Source organism: Chionomys nivalis, chromosome 9, assembly GCF_950005125.1.
Source record: "Chionomys nivalis chromosome 9, mChiNiv1.1, whole genome shotgun sequence".
Classification (NCBI taxonomy): Eukaryota; Metazoa; Chordata; class Mammalia; order Rodentia; family Cricetidae; genus Chionomys; species Chionomys nivalis.
Genome location: NC_080094.1, coordinates 18,721,294 through 18,743,279, shown reverse-complemented (window position 1 = coordinate 18,743,279; position 21,986 = coordinate 18,721,294).

The window sequence follows — 21,986 nt, the reverse complement described above, 5'->3', positions numbered from 1 at the left end:
AGAAGCTGAGTCAGAGAGTCGCCATGATTCTCCCACTCCAGACAGACGCAGGTTAAGATCTTTCCTGGTAAGCCAGCTCGTGGTACTACACAGAATATTAGAAATGGGTTAGATCAATATGTAAGAGCTAGCCAATAAAAGGCTGGAGCTAATGGGCCAGGCAGTGATTAAAAGAATACAGTTTCCGTGTAATTATTTCGGGGCATAAGCTAGCCATGTGGGCGGCTGGGTGCCGGGGACGCAACCCTGCCGCTCTTATTACAACAAAAGGAACCCCACCTGTGTCTTCCCAACCTACGGGCTTGGGCCAGGACACAAATCCTCTATGTGAACCCAGTCATTTATATCCATATCAGGCCTATAACCAGCAAGAGTCCACATGCCCAGGTCTTATTCCCCAAACATAGTATGACCCTTCTTCTAATCTACCAGACCTATGGAAATGGTTAGGTAAACCCCAGGACACAGACTTAAACTAGTAACCATAAATGTTATCAAAGAATTCAAGATGCTTACGGAAGACGCAAATACCTCAAAGAGTGTAAAGAGAAGGAACTCCCTAATGATATCCGAGAAAACCTTAGTGGAGGCTGAATGAGGTAACTGTGAAACGGTGAGAAAATTACTGTTGTTTAATACACTGGGCATGTTTGTACTCTGTTACATAACAATTTTAATAAATTAACACGCTTAGTTTCTCAACTCTATGAATTTCAATTTTTATATTACAAATATAAATGATGATTTTTGAGCCAGAGTTCTTGGCTAGCATCAACAGCGGTGGAGCTCAGGACTTTGTCACAAATGTGAATTAGTCACAGCCTGAATCAGAAACCCTGGAGTTGGGGTTCAGAAACCTGTGCGTGAATGATGCCCTCTGGACAATTCCACGCAAGCTCAAACGTGATAACTCAGAGGACCAGAGAATAAAGCTTTACCGGATAGTGTGTGTCAAGCTCTCAGCATGGAGCTTGATGTACAGTAAATACTGAACATATGTTAAACCACCATGGTGTATTATCAGGTGTTTGGAGAACACCTAAGGTATTCTAGTCCATGTCTGCCTTCTAAGCGAACAGGAAGTTAACCCTGTGAAGTTTAGCTATTGCTTACATGGAGCGGTAGTGTGCATGGTAGTGAGCTTGTGTCATGGTACAGAGTGGTCCTCAGAGGTTCCAGAGCCCATTTCCTGGTTTCCTTTCAGCTTGGTGCTGATCATAAGGTCAGATTGCAGTATAGGCACTAGCTTCTATCTTAACGGCTGAGGTCTGTAAAGAACAGGCGGGGAGCTTCCTGACCATGAGGTCTGGAGTAGAGGAACCCTGAAATACGACAATGTGAGCCTGAGGAGACGGAAAGTATGCCTGTCCCCCGTGTGCTGTTCGCTTAAAATCACCAGACTTTGTGGTGGAGGACTTCTGAGCTCTGACCCGCCTCCCAGTCCTGAGTAAGTAAGCCAGGGTGTCAGATGTGGGGATGGAGCTGAGCGTGGCAGGGCCCTGAGCCTCCCAGCTGTTGCCATAGCTATTTCTGTGTCATGCTGTACCTTGTACTACGTGTTCTGAAGGGGCTTGTTGAGAAGTGCGTACTTAACAAAGCCTTCAGTTTTCTTTTTTTCTCCTCTGCTTCTCTGTTCAACTACAGTGAATTTTCTAATGTCCCGTCTTGAGTGCCTTTCAACGCACTTGACCTCCTAAGAGTGTAAGGGCCGCTTACAGATGACTCACTCCGCCTGCGGTATCTCCAGGACTGGGGAGAGGTACAAACCAATGTTCCTTTGTGCTTTAAGAATGGATACACTTCTAGCCACAGCAGACTCAGAAGCACCAGATGAAACCAGTTCTCCATTCAAGGCCCTGCCTACCCTCACATACTCACATGAGCACAAACATAGCACAGCGCACCGTAAGCGAGCTGTTGCTCAGGGACTCTACAGTTGCTGCATCAAGTTAAGTCCTCAGGGCACACAGATGACTTACTTTTGTCTCACGTGTGCCGAGGTTAAGGATCCCAAATCCTTTAAGAACCCTAAAAGACATTCTTTTTGATTAATTAGAACCACCCCAACCCCACCCCCGTGCCTCAATGTTCATCTCTTCTGATGGCCAGGAGTTTCCATTCTTGTTTTCCAATGACACATGGAGAGCTAGGAAGAATAGCAGAAAGGGCGAAAAAGTCAGATGAGAGAAAAGAATGCTACTTCCTCTTAAATTTGCTGGGCAATTCTGGTCAAAGTTGAACTCCTCAGAGCGGACCTGAAGTCTTATTACCAAAGGGGAACATGGTGCGGCACCCAGAACATGAACTTTGGAGCAGGAGAAATTGAATTTGAATCCTTACTCTGCCACTTGGACTTTCAGAATCTCCATTTAGCATCTGTTAGAATGGGAGAAATGACATTTGTTGCTCAGAGTTGCTGTGAAGACAAAATCAAATCACTCTCCTAATCTAAACAATACAATGTTTGATCCACAGTGAGCACACGGTAAGCATGAAAGAAAACAGGTGTTTTCAGAGAGAGAAAAGATGCCCAGAGCTATTCATATAGTAAGAACATACGAAAATCACAAAACACAAGGCTGTTATTAATAAGATAGAGAAATCCTAGGGCAGAACTGGCTGTGAAAAATAAGGATGACTCAGGTGTTTGCATGGTTGCATAACAACCTACAGTTCTACATAACTTAAAATGATCCAAAAACAAGGTCAGGTTGGGATTTCAGTTCATCCTTTATCTTCTTAACCTGATAGGTGAAAGGCTGAGTTTGGAGGTCTTGAATCCATAACTATCATCAATACCCATTTTTCTGGAACCTGTAAACATTTGGAGAGCAAGATAAGTGTGTGTGTGTGTGTGTGTGTGTGTGTGTATGTGTGTGTAATTCTGCAGATTGATCCCAGGTTCTTGTACACAGTAGACACATGCTTTATCAGTGAACTCCACACCCTGAATGTTCACTCTTTACTGCTGTTGTATGACTAGGCATGCCTGGGCTCGCTTATTATAATTCAGACTCAATGAATTAATAGGCGTTTGGGACTGATCACTCTCCATAGAGAGTGGCCATCTGGAGTCTCCTGAAAATTATGAGCAAAATGGAGAAATAATATTTCTTCCCAGTGGCCAAGTTGAAGAGGTCTGAAGTATGGAGTAAGAGACAGGGGCATACCCTAGTGAGTTTCAGACTCCTGAATAAAAGTTTAGATGCAAATGGTTTGTCATCACAGGTACAGACAAGGAGAAACCAAATGAGAGACAAGAAAAGTCAGGAACTTACTGACCAAGACTCTCTAAAAATAAAATACATGGGACATATGTCAGAATTATTCTGCCAGATGACTGCCTCTCATTGCCCTCATGGACTGAGGAGTATCCCTGCCCCTTAGCTGTCTCCCTTGTGCTCTGGTCCCTTTGCTTCTATGCTGAGTGTGAATATAGCACACTAAACCCCTGATCTGGAGAAAGAGATCAACAAGAAGGTAAAATACATAGATAACTGATTTGTGAACCTGGAGACCCTGGTAGGCTGGAGGACAAGTAAGGACTGGATGCTGACAACAGAACTGGATGGCAAAGAATCACTGTCTTCCAGTGTTCTCAGCAGAACTGACATAGGAACAGAGTTCCCTGGGAAGGCAAAGGATTCAGAACTCAGAAGGAAGTAGAGCTTACGAGTGCACTGCAAGTTAAATACATCACTGTCTGAATTGCCGAAGTGTGCTCCGGCTCTTTCCTGAGATAAAACTGAAGGAGATGTTATTTATAGTAAGCAAGAAGCAACCGAGAGAATGGAGAGTGGAGGAGAATGGAAATTGTGTGGAACAATTAAAATAAACGTGGGGAGTCTTAACAAGTAGAACTGACAGTGTGGAAAATTAAGTTTGCTAAGCAGAAGCTAAATTGAGAACATGGAGATTAATAACAAAGAGAGAAATAAAAGGAACAGTAGGAAATTTGACATTGAGCTTGGAGTGCCACTCAATGGAATCTTTCATTCGTGCTATGGGAAAGTAGAGGATCAGGTGATCAGTAAACTATTGATAAGAAGGAACTTCTAGATTTCCAAATATGATAGCCATGTTCCTAATGCATCTATACCCTCATTGGTACCCAGATGATTGGAGATATCTTCGTGGAATTTTTTAAAGCAGAAAAGTTGTAAGAGGCCAGGCGGTGGTGGCGCACACCTTTAATTCCAGCACTCGGGAGGCAGAGGCAGGCGGATCTCTGTGAGTTCGAGGCCAGCCTGGTCTACAAGAGCTAGTTCCAGGACAGGCACCAAAGCTACAGAGAAACCCTGTCTCGAAAAAAAAAAAGTTGTAAGAAAGACAGAAAGTCCAATATGACATGAACAAATAAGAACACTAATTATGGGGCCGGAGGGATGAGGTGTGATAAACACTTACCTCTCTTCCAGAAGACTGAGGTTTGATTCCCGGCACCCCCAGAGTAGCTCACAACTGCTAAGTCCGGTGCACACACATACAGGCCAAACACCCACTCACATAAACAAAACAGAGCACTAACTATGGGCCACCAGCACAATGTTTATTTTGTATACCCTGGATAACCTGATACCAGGCACATAAGGTGTGTTTTCTTGGGTTTTGAAAGTTGTCTATTGCTGACTTTATAGTTTTACTCTCACGGATCAGAAAGGTGCAGGACGTCCTGGTGTTTGTCCATTTGAAGCTACCGTCCACATGCATATTGATTACTCCTTTCGGAATTTTACATGATGTCTGCGCTGAAGACAAGAGGATGGTTATGGTAGTCTATTGTCAGTGAACATACATCCAATGTTGAGTTCCCGTTATTAGTACAGCCTGTAACTACACCAACACTCAAACTACGGAAAAACCACATCACCTTGAAAAAAAACTTCTTTTCACCTTGTAGAAAAACCCTTGGTCCATTTCAGGCCCATGGCAGCTAAGCAGTATTTTTAATCCTTTTAGTTTAGAAAATTTCAGATCACTTGTAGTAATTTTCTTTTTATTAATTAAATTTTTATAATTTCATGCACATATATAATGCATATTGGTCACTTGCACCCCCTACATGTCTCTGCCTCTCACCTCTGTCTTTTATCTGTATATTCATGCCTAGTTTTTGTCTGTTTATTTGGTGATGCACTGAGTGTAGCCAGGGCCATCTGAGTGACCATGTGATCGGAGCTGTCACAATCTGGTCTGCTCAAGAGTAGAACATAATTGAAGACAATGATTTCCCATCCCCCATAAACTATCAGCAGTCAATATTTCAGCAGTGATGGATAAAGATCTACAAGCTCCTCCCTCCATTATGATCGATTCCACACATGCTTGTGTAAACGCAGTGCTAGTACACACTGCGAGTTTGGTGAGAGTTTGGGGTTGCCATGGCTAAGCCATGCCTAGATGATGGTATTTTTGATTCTCTCTTATTTACTTTAGTGGGACACATCTGATATTCATCTTGGTGACCTCATATATTGGTCATTCATTTATTTTACTGATGAATACTATCGCGCTTCATATTATTTGCCAAAGCTTGTTTATACTTTTGTCCATTGAAGGACATGTGTGTTACGGGAAGTTTTGAAAAGTTGTGAGTAAAGTCACTAAACATTTTGAATGTAGGGTTTTCAGATTTCTCACAAACTTAATTTGTATTTCCCTTGTGAAGTTACAATGGAGGTTGCTTGGCTGCATGTTAAACCTATGTGTGATTTTACAAGAAACTGTCCAGTTGTTTTCAAAGCAGTTGTGCCTTTTTACATCCCTGCAGTCAAAATTAAAAGTTTAGTAAATGAATGTTTTACTGGAAAAGAGTGTTCCCCACCATTCTGTCCCATTCTAATAGGTACGAAGCTGTATGTTGCTATGGTTTTTCAAGTTATCTATTTGTCTGTCTGTTATGAGCTATTATTTGATTATCTATCATCTATTTGTCTATCTATAATATGTCAGTCTGCCATCTGTCTGTCTGTATTTCATCTGTCTGTCCTTCTGTCTGTCTGTCTGTCTGTCTGTGCGTGCATGTGTACTCATGTGCATGCATTGCATCCTCATACACAGATAGGCTAGAAGTTGGAGCTGGACTCTTTGGAACTGGAGTTAAAGGCATATGGGAGCTGCCCATAGGTGCTGGAGGTTCTCATTCCAATAACTCGCAAAGTTCTCAACCATTCTAAGGTTAACTCAAAGTCCAAGTCTCATATAAAAATTTTTTTGTTCAAAATTTCCCAGACTCATCATCTGAATCTTCTAAGTGAGGCTAAGAATGAAACGTTTGTCATGGCCCAACTGAAGCCAACATCTCTCTCCTCTCTGAACTGGTGAAATCACAGAACCAACCATTGCTTTCCAAGCATAATAGCAAGAGGGCCATGAACAGATCACTTCACAAAAGAGAAGTTGGAAGGAATGGCAGGTACTAGGTTTCTAGAAGGTTCAAAATTGAGCAGGAAGGGTTCAATTTGATTTTAAAATATCTTATGGTTTTTCTGTCCCACAGATGTCCCTGTTAGATGAGTAGGACAAGGACCCTGGACTCTCAGGTTTGAGTCCTGTCAGCATCATCCCTTCAGTGTGTGCAGCTCCTAATGTCCCTGAGCCAATCTTTTCCGCCCTCCCCTAGATGAAGGTAGCAACTCAGAAATCTCACACAGCCTTATGCTAAAGACAAGACAATCTGTGAATTGATTGAGGATAGGGGTTTGGTGGCTGATTTTAGATATTTGATTATTTTAAATTGTGTTATATGCGTGGTCAGATGTATCTGTATCTCAGGGATTCTCTCCTTTCCTGATTTAGACTCTCCAGCAGGTGTTAGTTGTTTCTGGTTTCCTGAAGTTTGTCAATCTTAGTGGAAGATGGGGTATCTGATCTCTGTTGTTCTTGTTTAACCAAAGCTTAGACAAACACAGGCAAGAATTTCCTAGAAACTCTGCCACCCCAAACAGTTGGACCTCAACTTCGGGAATCCAGAACAATTTTTCTTTTATTCCTGGTTTACTGGGATGGTTGATATTTCAATCTCTCTGTACACTGTGGAAGATACTGTTTTTGCTCGTTTTCCCTGAGTGGTTAAGTGTTTTGATTTATGGAAGCATTTTTGCTCTAAATATCTCGTTCCCCACTCATGTGTTGAATCCCTAGCCCGTTGTACCTCAGATTGTTGCTTAGCTTGAAGATAAGGTTCTTTTAGGGCTAATTAATTAAAAATGAGGCCATTACACTAGTCTCTATTCATTAGGACTGGTGTCCTTATAGATGGAGAGAAGTCTGACACTGAGTAGAGATTCCATGAAAATCAGATGTCCACCAACAAACTAAGGAGGAAAGGGGAGAGGCCTGAACAGATTCCCCACACACCCTAAAAGCAGATCCCTCCCTCCCTACCCCAGGAAAAAATCCCTCCTCCCTACCCAGGAACAGATCCTCCTCTCCACCCAAGAGAAGATTCCTCCTCTCCCAACCCAGGAGTAGTTTCCCTTCCTCCCCACCCTAGGAGCAGATCCCCCATTCCCATACTCAGAAAGAGCAAACCCTGCCTTTACTTGGTTTCAACGCTCGTGGTACCCAGATGTGTCAGAAACTGTTTTCTGTGGTTGTCACCCAGCCTGTGCTGCTTTGTTAGAGCACCAAATGAATACAAGGTAGAAGACTTGGGTGGAATTTCTTCTATCCTGGTGCTGGTGGCTTCTTCCTTCCTGAGGCTGGCAGGGGCTGCCGGTATGTTCCCTCTTCTCCCAACCCCTTCTTTCTTGACAGCATGTAGGGAGCCCTATTGAAATGGTTCTGTGAATGGATATAAGCACCTTCAGCCACCTTCCAAGACCCAGGTTTCCACACTGCTGTCCTACTGCTCCTCAGCCTTGAGCCATGGATGAAGGAGGATAGCTTCTCCCATGACAGCCTGGTTTTCCAGCCACATGCTCTGTCTCTCTCTCTCTCTGGAGACACCAGAAATTTTAAACTAGTTGACTGCTCTAAGGACCTAGATCATTGATGGATTCAAGAAAAACTATAACTTTTCTTTCTTTCTCTTATTCTATTTCTTGGGAAAGTCTCACACATGTCAAAGTATCACACATCTCAGCACCACATTCATGAAGCTTCCTCTTCTGCGGAGAGAGTCAGTAGATAAAAGCATATTCCCAGAGCACAGTACAGACACCTCTGTCACTATGCTTTGTAATACCAAAGTTTCTTATGCCCTTAGCTTCTACCAGACCACGAGGCATCTGAGAGCAGACTCTGTGTCTTTCAAGGTTACCTTGTTGTCACCAAATCCAATGTCACCGTAACCTGAGTGCTCATAACCTGTCTGGTTCAGTAAAAAGTCCCTGGGAAATGTGTTGAGAGGCTGACCTTCATTCCAAAGGACCAGAATACTATAGAGATGAATACTGAAGAGGATTTCTTCTTGATTTCTTGCTTTGGACAAATATCTAGTTGATTCTTTCTTATAAATGAGTTCATACGGTATATATTTTCCAGGCATAGTCAACTTGCAAAAGAAACAGAATTGATCCATAATAGAACCCAGGAAAGTGTAGCCCAAATGTGGGCTCTGAAGTCACCTAACCTTCTGCATTCACCAGTGTGTGGCTTCTGGTGACCAAACATCACAAAGCAGTTCCCCGATTTGTGTCACGATATCTCCTGAAGAATCACTGTAAGAATTCGGTGTGATCCATAACACAGAACATCCAGATTGTAGAAGCTGTATCTTACAGATGCTCATTTTTGTGGTGTATGGCATTAGCATCTTAATGTTTATTACTTATCATCCCTCCCGCATAACCAGCGCCGAGCCATGAACTGCACCTGGGCAATCTTTACATCTAGGTCAATGACATGCTTTCCATATGACGTATGTTTAACGAAAACGATCAGTATAGTAATCTTCAAATGTTACAGCCACGCAGTTCCCTCACACAGAGGTCATGGAAAGCCATAATCCCTGTTGACGTTTTGAGAGTCTAAACACACTGTGTATTATTGTGGCATTACAAGTAACAAAAGGTGCTGGTTTGTGGTGCAAACTATAATGTTAGATAGAGTTGGCAAGTTCGTATAACTCTTTCTGCCACTCGCAAATTTTTTACATAGGATGCACTCAAGAACCCTTGGCTATGCATTCCGTCTGCATATTCTTTTTTTTTTTTTTTTTTTTGGTTTTTTGAGACAGGGTTTCTCTGTGGTTTTGGAGCCTGTCCTGGAACTAGCTCTTGTAGACCGGGCTGGTCTCGAACTCACAGAGCCGTCTGCATATTCTAAAAGGCAAGCACTCTGTTGTCATTTTTTCCCCAGGCCTCTGGTTTAGCCCTTTCTCCTCTTCCTATGCCGGATAGATCTCACTTTCCTTTCTGGCACACATTTCCCCAGAGGAACTTGGGGCAGGAAGGGAGACTGAAGAATGAGCCAATTGGATTTTCCATTTTCACAGCAGCTTGAATGAGGCAGGAGTTTGCAGCCCCTGGATGTAGCGCGGTGCCCCTTCCTACCTTTCCTGCATGGTCTATTCATCTCATCCTCCACCATAGCTCTCCCGTCTTGTGGGCCTCAGAGGTTGCCCCTCCTCTACCATGTGCTCTGTGAGTGACTCAGCGTTTACATGGCCTTCTCACAGCTCTAGGAATCAGAGAGGAGCCTGGGAGTAGGGAAAGCCAGCGGCCAGCTTGGCACGCAAAGGGATGCTGGAAGTGCAGCTGTTGAGTGAGGTCCTGGGTTTGACAGGACAGATGAAGCCCTTTGTTCCTGCAAATGGGCCTTTCCTGGCAGTGATGGAGCTCGCCTGCCGTCCAGCCCCACTTCTTCTCTTCAGCTGCAGCCATTATCCTAAAGTGGTTTTATTGATCTGCTGACTCCCTGTCTCCTGCGTGCTCTCCTTCTCTCCTCCCTCCCCCTTGGCCCCCCACCCTCCAGGGCTCCTAACTGCTCTGTTACACAGGCAAAGCTTTTTTTCAGGGGTGAATGATGATTTTGAGGTTAGATTGGATGACGGCACTTGCTCTCGGGAAGGCAGATATCCCCAGAGTACAAACACTTTTAGGGGGACAAAGTCTCCATTAGCCAATGATACCATCTCTAGATGCTAGGGATTTCGTTACTTCAAAGTCTTGTACGGTTTAGGTGAGATGGAAGACATGAAGGTTTGAGTTCGAAATTTGCGACTCAGCTGGTCACAGTAAAACGTGAAATGTCCTGATAATAGCCCACTTTTTTTTTTGTTTTGTTTTGTTTTTTGTTTTTTGTTTTTCGAGACAGGGTTTCTCTGTAGCTTTGGTGCCCGTCCCGGAACCAGCTCTTGTAGACCAGGCTGGCCTCGAACTCCCAGAGATCTGCCTGCCTCTGCCTCCCGAGTGCTGGGATTAAAGGCGTGCGCCACCACCGCCCGGCAAAATAGCCCACTTTTAACAGTCTTTAAAATTATATTAGTGCTGATATGGTTTCCATGTAATCACAGTAATTTAGCATCTTTTTATCATTTTTTTTTGTCTGGGTTTCATTACAAGCTTCTTAAAATTATGCATCCTTATTTTATTCTTAGCAACTCTGGGAGGTAACTGTTTTAAACCCCAGGTACAGGTGAAGAAAAAGAAATCACTTAAGAATCACACATCTAACAAGTACCATAGACAGGACTCAAGGCTAACTCAGTCTGGAAGAAAAACCTATTTTCTTCATCTGGAAAATTCTGTTTATAATGCTGCCTGAGATCTGAGGTGTGTATTGGATTAAGCTGTGCTCTGTTATAGGTGGGCTTGGCTGGACATTCCTTGTGAAACCCAAGCTGTCTTCATCTTTAAGGGTGTAGAGGGATATCTGGGTATTAATTCCCTTTGCCCTGGGCCACTTTAGTCACATAAACAGTTGGGAAGACTTTCCAGTCAAGCCTCCTGTTCAGTTCTAGTCTGACTTTTACAGCTATCTCAAACAGTCCCAAGTTAAACTTGAGCCTGTGTTCTTAGTGAAAACATGAAGCCTGGATAGTGATTTAATTGTGTGTTCAATGTCCATCAAAAAAGTTTGTTTACAATCCTTTTTTTATATATATAAATTTTTTTATTGGTGCAACACAGGGCCAGAACCGAGCCATGGAAACGCATGTGTTCTTATCCCTGGATGTTCCAGGCGCCTGGTGTCAGAGAAGGTCATGAGGAACAATACAGAGTTATGAGGCACCAGAGACCAGGATGCTGCCATGACCTTTAATTAAACTTATGATCACCTTATGTGCCTGTAAGGAAGGCACATTTAGAGAAGATGTATGTACCTTCCAAGGGCCTAGAATGAATTACTGCCTTGTTAGAATAAAAGTAAGGGAGGTCTCTGGAAGAACTAGGTTCTGATTATTAGTGAAGGCAGGAGAATGGAGCATCCGGGAGACAATTCCTGTACATAATTATTATTTATTACTATTGAACAATACTATTTGCTGTGCACCAATCCGGTCCACTGCCATATATAACATTGACATGCTCTTGGCCCTGCCAAATCAATACCTTCTATTGCAGACTATAGAGATGACTTTTGTCCTTTATCTGCCCCCGGTACACATTTTTAAAGTGGGAGATGCTCAGAGTGAGATATTATGTTCACTGTCTCCATTTTTAAGATGATACCTACAGATGTTCTTTTTACAGCAAAATCTAATTGCAGCTTTTTTCTTTTGACTTATAAAGTTGGCCATGAGTCTTCATTAAGAAAATAGTGATGTAGATTTAGCAGCAAATGATGAGGAGACACAAGAGAGGAGTAATGGAAAGGCTTTAAAATGGACTGCAGGTGAGTGTGCTTTGGGTCCCGGCCCAACCTTCCATTGCACATACAGGAGACTGAGCCTCTGATCCTGCCACTGTGTGCAACTTTTGTGCCTCAGTTTCCTCTTACATACAATGATGAGTTTGGGATAAATCTAGCATGCCAAATATATAATACATGCATTTCACCGTGACTTCTATGCCCATAGTAGACATTAATAATCAAATGCAGCTCTTTTTCTAATCAAGTCAAAATGTAGTCTTAAATGTGTGTTGTGTTCTGATCTAAACTTTAAAAGCTCGCATCATGGGCTTATCTCCAGCCTCGGCATCCTAAGATCCTAAAATAGTGACCGTGCTCTTAGGTTAATGCCACAGTTCTTTCTACGTGTTGAACTGATCCTTCACAGATCTTCAGTTCATATTTCAGAAAGGAGACTATTGCAATGCAACAGTTATTCTCATTAAAAGATGCTATTCTTTACTCCAAAGCAAATCCCAGCCAAACCACCCGCAGATATATTGCATTCTGATCTTGTTTCTTGATCCTTGTTTTGAGTGGATTTTCCATTTACATTCTCCATGTGATTTTTTTTTCTGAATTGAGACTTTTTGTTTTGATTCATCGTGGTATTTCTGTTTTCTTAGCAGATCTTAAATATAGATGATAATGGTTTTTCCGTGGGATACTTTCATGCCCAGGTATAATGCACTTTGGTCCCATTCAACTTTTAAATCAAATCTTAAAAGAATATAATGGTGATGGGGCCCGTATGGAGTTATCTCTTTGAGCAGATTTCCTGTAAATTTTGTATGAGTACTCTCCATCATTTATTCCTCATTCCTGAGTAGACATGTAAACACCAAGTAAAACAGGGACCCCATAGGCAGTGACATCCATTAGCTCCTTTGTGGCATTGGTTTATGGAAGTTGCTGGGTGTCTTCAATGAATGTTTTACTGTGGATTTATTTTTCTGCCAATCAAGTAATTTACTTGTGTGTGGAATGTTGTGGTTGTGTATATGTAGTATATGTGTATGTGGTATATGCACATATGTGTGTTCAGGTGAGTCTGTCTTGTGTACATGCCCAGAAGCCAAAAAATGATATCAAGTTATCTGCTCTATCCGTATCTACCCTATTACCTTGAGATGAGGTCTCTCACTGAACTGGAGCTAGGCTGAAAGCCGGTGAGGCCCAGCGATCCTTTTGCCTCCACCTTCGACCTGCCATGGCACTGGGGTTCCTGTGATGTGCATTCATGTTAGGCTATTATTGTTGTTGTTGTTGTTATTATTATTATTATTAATGTTTTTTGAGACAGGGTTTCTCTGTTTATGAGCCTTGGCTATCCTGTAACTCGCTTTGTAGACCAGGCTGGCCTTGAATTCATAGAGATCCACCTGCCTCTACTTCCCCAGTGTTGGGATTAAAGGCATGACCACTACCACCCAGCTCATGCTGGGGATTTGACAGTGGGTGCTGGGACTTGAATCCATCTCCTCATGCTCTCAGAGAAAGTACAATAAGCACTCTTACCTGAGAAGCCACCTCTCCAGCCACCATGGAAGGCCTTTATCTTCTTTTTTTATTATTTTAGAAGATTCTTTCTTAAGAACAGATTAATAACTAATTCTTTTCCAATGCTATCTTGAAAAGTCGTGCAATAAAACCAGCTAGTTATTTGGGATGGGATCACATGAGTGCCCGTCTGAAAGCTCTAGCTTAGCCTGCACTTTAAGGGGCGTCTGTGTTTCGCATTATAGCCCTTCTGTCCCTGCTGGTGGTGTCATCCAAGGCTGAGGCTCAACTGAAGGCCAGGGGAAAATGTTAACTACAAGTATGAATTTGTTTTGTAATATGTATGTGCTACCCCCCTCTCATAAGCTTCCAGTTTGACCTTAGAAATCAGGGGAACTCAAGTCAGGCCACCCTTGCTACACACATCACTTGTCAGACCTACAGTCTAAGAGGAGAAAAGAGCCCCTAGGGGAAGCAGGATTTCCAAATGGAAAGATGAACTAATGAATGGACCCCGGTTGGCGACTGGCAAGCGACAGTTCCCCATAACACAGAACATAAAACTTATGCTATAAAGGCTTGCATCACAACCCCAACCTACTCATCTACCAATGGCCCCAAAGAACTTCTCAGATGCCTTAAAATTCTTTAAAAAATTATACACAGGAAGTCAAATGGATGGATAGGGTCTACATGCAAGTCGAACCTATTCTTATCACCATCAGCAACATCTACCAGTGCGGTGATAGAGAAATCGGTGGCATCAAAATTGGGTGTCATGTCCCAACGTGGGAAAATTAGAAGGTATGGAAACTGCCCAATATCCACCAGCATTGGTTTCATTAATCACCCTTAATAGAAATCTCCGAGCACACATCTCGGAATACAGAGTAGTTTCTCCCATAAGAGAAAACCAAACAAAAGGAATTAACAGATGGAAGGTGACGGGCATCCTAAGCCTCTGTCCCTGAAGGTTCCCTGGGAATTTTAGGATGAGGTAAATAAAGTCACAGCTTGAGTTTCCTCCTTTCTCGCTCCTCCAGGCTGCTGAGACTCAAGAACCTGCACACGCCACTGCTGGTCGACACACTCACAGTCGTGGTCCCTGCCACCCTGTTACGTTGTCCCAGCTGTCCAGAAGAAGCAGAGCTAAGAGAGGATACAGGCTCCAGCTGTGGGGAGCACTAGCACATCTGCATTCACTGTCCTACACTGACTGAAGCAGACTAGGAAGACCCCTAGAGTAAAGAATAACAAGTCTTTAATTATATCTCATGCTGGCTATGATGGAAAAAAAAAATAAAACAAAACAAAACAAAAAAAACCCAAAAAAACAAAAACCCAAAAAACAAAAACAAAAATCATAGAAATCTACAGAATCTAGAAGGTTCTCCATTTATTAACTAACTGTTGATGTCTTTCTGCCCCATCCTTGGGCTTCATCGTGAATCCTGTGGTCCCTTTACCCTGGTAAAAGAGGGTGCTTGGGGTAACATCTGTTCCATTCTCAGAGCTGGAGGAACTCAGTCAGCAGGCTATTTTTTTTTCCTACAGCAAGGATTTGAAGCACCTCCATGACAGGAAGTCCTCTCTGGCAAATTTGTCCCTTCCTGTTGGACCCCGTGGATTTTGTTTTGATATTTAGTTTACAGACAGGAAAATCATTGTGATCTGGAGTCGTCTTGATAACACTGCTAATGCCACTGCCAGGACTTCCCTGTGTGCACTGTTCAAGCCCTGGGACTCAAAAGGGCAATCATTTCAAAGCTTCAGGTGTCTGTTTCGAGGGTGATCACATGACATCCCATAAGCACATTTATGAAAGGGCTAATTAAGAATACAGATGTCTTCAGTTCACAATACCCAGACAGCTGAAATATGCATTAGATCTCTTTTTAATCTTCAAACTTCATATCCTCACTTCTTTCCAACAGAAGAGCTAATAATAGAGAAACAAACGCAGGCAGGCAGGGCCTTTGGTCCTTCTTCTCTCACTAATTGGCACACTTTGTTTACAGAGGAAACACCTAACACATCTACAAATTGGTATTTTACAGCAATGCCTTTTAAAGAATTATTTTGTTTTCCCCTTTTAAAAATGGCTCAGACATAGCACTGTTTATCTAAGACAGGAGAATTTCAAAGGAGTTTTAAGTCTAATTTTTCTGAGGCAGAGCTGATGGCTGTACCAAAATCATCTGAGTCCGAGACGGAGAGAGCCATTAAGATCACTCAGCCTTCAGAAGAGGCCTCCTCTTCTTGTCAGGCTGTCTCTAACTCCTCAGAGGCAGAAAAAAAAATAAGGAGCAATTATCATATTAAAAACCGTCTCAGAGACATGTGGACTGTGAGGCGTGTGGAACTCTCCACAGGCACTTGGGATTTTCTTATGTGGACCAGAACAATAGTCATCCTTCCAACCCCAATTTGAAAAAAAAAAAAATGAAGACTGCAGATTTTAAAGGAGAGTCCAAAATGGTGTCAAAATACCCAAATTATGTTTTATCAAAATAATGCCTCGTTAAGGCACAAAGACATCTTGACAGCGCTGGTATGCTATTTTGTTCATTTCTTCTTCTTTTTTTCCCTATTCATTCGCCTGTAGGAATACAACTGTTATTTTTGGAGGGCTTGCTAGTCACTGCATCAGGAACTGGGTTTGAGTGCCCAGGGAAGAACACAATTGCACTAGACTCCAGTGACGAGAGGAAGGCGCACAGTCAAAAACCACACTCTCACTTTGGAGAATGTACTAGAAAAGAGTTTAGCTGGAGAGAGGCGGTTTGGAACACGATGCAGGTTTGGTATTACTCTTTAATTCAGTCCATGGAAAGAGGACTTAGCATCACTGAGCAAGGAAGCTAAGAGTCTGTTAATGGCCTCATTCTCTTGGAATGAAAGTGAGGACAAGCTGTCACTAATGCCTCACCTCGTCTAGGACTTCTCTTTCTGGCTTTGTACGTCTGCTATTCTTATCTCGGGAAAACTGTATTGCTTTCATTCCGTTATCCCCTTTCTCACTTTATCCATTAAAATATAACTGAGCATCCATGAGACCCAAGTGCTTTTCTGGGGATTCACTAGTGCCTGGGAGGATCTGATACTGGTGTTCATATTCTTTATATGTCCTGAGAAGCCAATCGGGCTTGATGGAGTCCTCACACCAATATTAATGGAGGGCTTCAAGGGAGGGCCTTCTAATTCTCCTACTTCCTAGCCCTTTCTCCTTCAAACTATTTTGGTTCCCTACTTCTCTGGGATTAGATTGCCGTTAGCGGGTTAGAACCCGCTGACTTCTGGGTGAACAACGTCATACAAGTCAGGTGTCCCTAAAGCATTCAATGACTGTGAAGACATCATAATTTCTGCCTGAGTGCCATTTACAAATTGGAGTATTGTTCTCATTTTCCAAAAATTCTGTTTTGCGCTTTGCAAGTTGCTAGACTCTTTGCTATCCAAGACAGAAGCCACTAACCACTTGCGGCTACTGGACCCTTGAGATGTGGCTACTCTAAATTGAGAGGTGTTGTAAGTGTATAGCAGGCACCAGACTGCAAGGACTGTGTGGAAATAATGAGAATTACATTACTAGCATCTTTAAATTTTTATTACATTTTTATTATGCATGTATGCATATAGGTGTACATGTGTATTGGAAGCCTGTGTGTGTGCAGCCAGAGAAAAGTCTGTTCTTGCCTTCTACCATCTGGACCCCAGGGAGAGAACTCAGGTTCTCAGGCTTGGTGGCAGATGTCTTTAGCTACCGAACCATCTTGCTGGCCCTCATTAACATCTTTATTGAACACATACTGAACTTATATGTCAGCTATAGTGTGTGATGTAGGGTATATTATTACTTAAATTTATTTTAAAGAATCGTTACCAGAAAAATCTGAAACTATACAGTAGCTCTCATTGTCTGTCCAAGCCAGAGAGTATTTATTCCTTACTACTCCCCCAGTTCGTGAAACCACCAAGAGATTTTGCCCAGGATTATGGATAATACTCATTCTGTTCTCTCCCTATGGTCAAATCTGGTAATACTCATTACTCTTTGCTACGTCCTGTGTATTGTGACAGGTGCAGAGACCACAATTGTGAAGGAAGATGAAAGCAAATAATACAAGCACGTTCTTTCTTTTCTCTGGCTTATTCTGTGCGCAACCCCGAGGCCATTTTGGTGTCCATCATTACATGAGTACTTAGTTTTGCCAGTGCCTGGACAGTAGCATTTCAGAAACCGTGCAGCCTGTTCAATGAGGAGCCACTGTTTCTACAGCCCAACCGAAGTAGATGACTTACGGTACATGGCGAAGTATCCCCAGCAGAATGCTTCACAGGGTATAGTTGTACCAAGAGTGTGCTGCTTTGGAAATTAGCAGCTCTTCTGAGCAATGACAACAGCAGAAGCTCTTCATCTGGGGCTAAGGACACTCAGGGAACTCTGGGTCTAATGAAACACAGCGTGTCTCAAGTTTGAGGAGACTGTCCAAACTTTTCTTCTTCCCAAGCACCCTTGTGAGCTTCCTCCAGAGTCTTAACCATGGGAGTTTGCTAAGCATGTTTGGCCATGGATTCTGGGGACAGAATTGTTCATAACTTTCTTCTGAGATCAAGTTCCATACTCTTACTTGTTCTTTAGAACTTGCAAATGCCACAGGAGCCTACCATCTCTCAAAAGCACACCTGCATTCTGTTGTGGGCTCTTTAGCCGTTTTACTGCCAGGCTTCATCTAGAGCTTACCAGGAGAGGGCGCTAGAGGAAGACCTGAAAATAAAGTGGACCGAGTACCATCCAGTTGCTTTCTGCTCCCTGCTCTTCCAGCTTTGTCTCGTGATGCTTCCACAACCCAACAGCAGCTGTTCTGTCTTGCATCTGCAGATAGATCCAGTGTCTCACACACACACACACACTCACACACACATAGTATATGTTATAGTATATGTATCAGCTCCAGGTTGTTCCTCCATTAAGTGGTCAAATTTCCTATGTCGGGTCTCTTTCCTTTGTACTGCAGCCTTGTGGATGCTGGTGTTTTTTTTGTAGATGGTATTTTTGGATTCACAAGATGCTCTCTTTGCGCCTTCATGTCTTTCACACTAATTGTTCTACTGAAGGAACCTAAGTGGTTTCTGACTGTAGCCTGGACCTGCTCCACAGACCACCTTCATCTTTCCCATTTTAAGGTCAGCAATGAGGACATGAACAAGAATGCAATTTGAAAGAAATGACACCAGTTTCACTATCAGCCCATCCAGGGTCCATCCTCGGCCCTCAGGATAAGGTCTTGTCAATTCCCAGACACTTCAGGCCTAAGAAGACGCTTCCAAGGAATCAACCATCCTCTCACTGAAGATTTTGTGGGTTTGTTCGTTTATGAACAAAGATATCTAGATTTGCCAGTTTTGGTATTCTGTGTAAGGAGAGATTGTACTTTGGTTTCCCAGCTGCCCAGACCTAAATAATCACACAGAAGCTATATTAATTACAACACTGTTTGTTCAATGACTTAGGTGTATTCCTAGTTAGCTCTTACATCTTAAATTAACCCATTTCTATTATTTTATATTTTACCACAAGGCTTGTGGTTTGTTACCTCTTGCTTCTTGGGCAGCTACTGCCTGACTCCACCTTCTTTTTTCCCTGCATTCAGTTTAGTTTTCCCACCTAGCTAAATTCTGCCATGCCAGAGGCCAAAGCAACTTCCTTATTAACCAATGGTAATAAAACATATTCATAGCATATGGAACCCAGGGCTTCCTGAGCGACAAAGTCATGGAGAAAGACTCTGATTGCACTTCTGCCCAGATTATAGTCTTGGTCCAGTTACCTTATAAGAAAATTCTCACCTTGGGACTCTACTATTTGGGGTACAAAGTCTTCAACACATCAACTTGTAGATGGCATTTGAGATCCAAGTCATAGCAGGGCTAAGTCCTGTATCGAAAAAATCTTCAGTGGGAAAATGAATCTTTGAGACTCCTTGGGTTCATGTAGAGGCTATATAGCTCATCTTCTCTCCCTTGCTCTGTTCTGCACTAGTGTTCTAAATGCACAATAGTGTGTCCCATGCTATTCTGAAACTTGTCTCCATCCCCTGAAAAACTGTGATGACGGACGCCATAAAATAATCCCACACTAGCTCAGAATTGAATATAATAAAGGGTTATTTATTTAGGGGCAGACTCACAGATCACAGTCCTCTGTACGAATGGGGAACAGAAACCAAATCCAGAACCTGGGAGAGAGAGTGAGCACACGCTTTACATCAGCATTTATAGTATAAGAGGCCATGCCCAGGTGGGCTGGTATCTTAAAGGCTACTGGCTAAAGGAGCTCCCACAGTATCACTGAGTCCTTCAAGTCCCTCTCTGGAAATTGGTCCCATTCTGGAAGCCTGAACTTTTTTTTTTCTACAAAAGTGGCTTTAACCATCTCTTTCCCAACATTCTCTTCAAAGGCAAGAAATAAACAAGTGAAAATGAAAATGGAAGCATATATAAATACATGACAAGAAAGTAAATGCTGTCTCTCCATTCCCATCCACCACATCTTTAGTCTCTCTGTCTCACCTGCCCCTTTTCTGTGTATATGCAGGGCTCAGGACTGTCTCCTACCTCTCCCTGGAGCTCACTGTGTATTTACTCACCCCTCTCAGCACAGTGCTTAATGGTGGTGGCATTGATGGAAAGCCACGTGGACTTAATGGGAAGCCCACATCTCCTCTTACCCTGACTTATCTTCTGAGCTATTACAGAATACATAATCCCAAGAAGAGTTCCATCTATTACATAGTCAGTGCCTTTTGAAATTCTCTAGACTGGAGTAATTCTTAATAAATTGAAGAAGGTGTGTGTGTGTGTGTGTTTGGGAAAGGTTACATGTCTTTCATTAATGCATACTGTTAACTGAGTAGATTATGGGTAGTGTAATTTAATTTAGATTTAATGGCAACATTTTTTTCCTTACTAACAAAATAGTTATTTGTTATTAGGAAAATATTTATTGAGATGGAATTGTGTGATCTTTCACATTATGATTAGACATTTTAAAATCATTTTTAATCTCAATTTGGGCTTAATTAAGATTCATTAAGCATTTATTACATCTAAATTGAATTCTAGTGGAGATGAGGGTTTCTGAGGAAGCATAATTCTACTCTTTCTTCACTTTCAGCTCCCTCAGAGTGCCACGGTTGCACAAGGAGGTGAGAGCCAGCGACTCTGCATTATACAGTGATATGGAAAGTCTGGTTGTGTTTCTAACTGTGGAGATGGCATTGGCTTATCAGGAAACCTTGGACAATTCTTACATTGTTTTCATAATCAACTTACTGTCCTAGAAGATTAGAATCATAATACAATAATTGTAGAAGGGGAAAGACAGGGATTCAATATCAAATTCATAAGCCATATTCTTATCTTGGGTGTCTATAACTCATTACAAAACAGAATTAAAGAAATTCCTCAAAGAAGAATAAAGAAATCAGATTTGACTTTTCACAGTGGTTAACCTATAACTTAAAAAATGGCAGCATGTATCAAGCTGTCAATCAGAAGCATAGATTCCAGAGGAAATGTAACTGGAGGGAAGACAGAGAAGAAAGGTAGTTGATGAGTCTGGCGTTATAGAAGCTGGAACAAGAAACCCGGGCTAGAGGTGAATCCAGGTCAAGTGGTGAGTCTTAGTCCAGTGGGAACCTAGGAAGGCGAGTTTGAAGCAAACTTCTGTCCTGGGCCTTGTGGAGTAGTCGGTGAGAGTAAAGCCGCGCTGCACAGATGATTCGTTTCTGCTCCATGTCAGGAGAGCTCAGAGGTGAGCCCTTGCCCCATGAAATTCCCCCAGATGAACAAATATCACATTTTTCCTTCCAATAGCCTACCTCTGTGGATCGGCTTTGTGCCAAGTCATGTGTCAGGCATGGTCATGGTCAACAAGTGCAGATAAATACTCTTGGGGTCTCCATGCCATAACAGTGGAGAGACAGGCTGACGCCACATGATAAAATACTAAGAGCTATGATCGGGATATAGATAATATGCCATGTAAGGGATTATGTAATGTGACAACCACTAAACACTCATTTCACACAACTTCCAACTTGTCATCCTTTTAAGAATCTTCTCTGAATTTTACTTTAGGCTCCTGCTAGGCTTTTGACCTAACTCAACCTCACTAGAAAAAAAAATGAAAAACACACTTTCTCTCTTGCCTCAGTGCCCTATTGGCTGGCTATGGCTCCATTTCACCTGCTCAAAAGAGAGGATGAAGTAGCTCTTCTCAAAGATCAATACTCCTTCTTGATTGACTTCCACTTCTCCTGAAATCAGATCTTTCGAATGAAAATGGATCTTTATTTTGATCTATCAATTTAGATCTTTTACTGTCTGGAAACCTGAAGACAGTTCCCCAAGACCCAGCAGCCTACTATATCCTGGTAGTTTTCCATACTCTTCTAGCATTCAGTAATGAGAACCAGAAAGAAATAAGGCATAAAAATCCACGTAGACCAAACTAAAAGGGGTACTCCTGAATGAGTCCTCTGTTAAAATAAATAAATAAATAAATAAATAAATAAATAAATAAATAAATAAAAGCCTCCTTAGCTCACTGCCAGCCCAGGATGGTGTTTGGGCAGCTTAGATTAATATTCTCATGTGCTAAATTATGTGAACACAGCACACACAGCTGCTAGATAATTCCCATG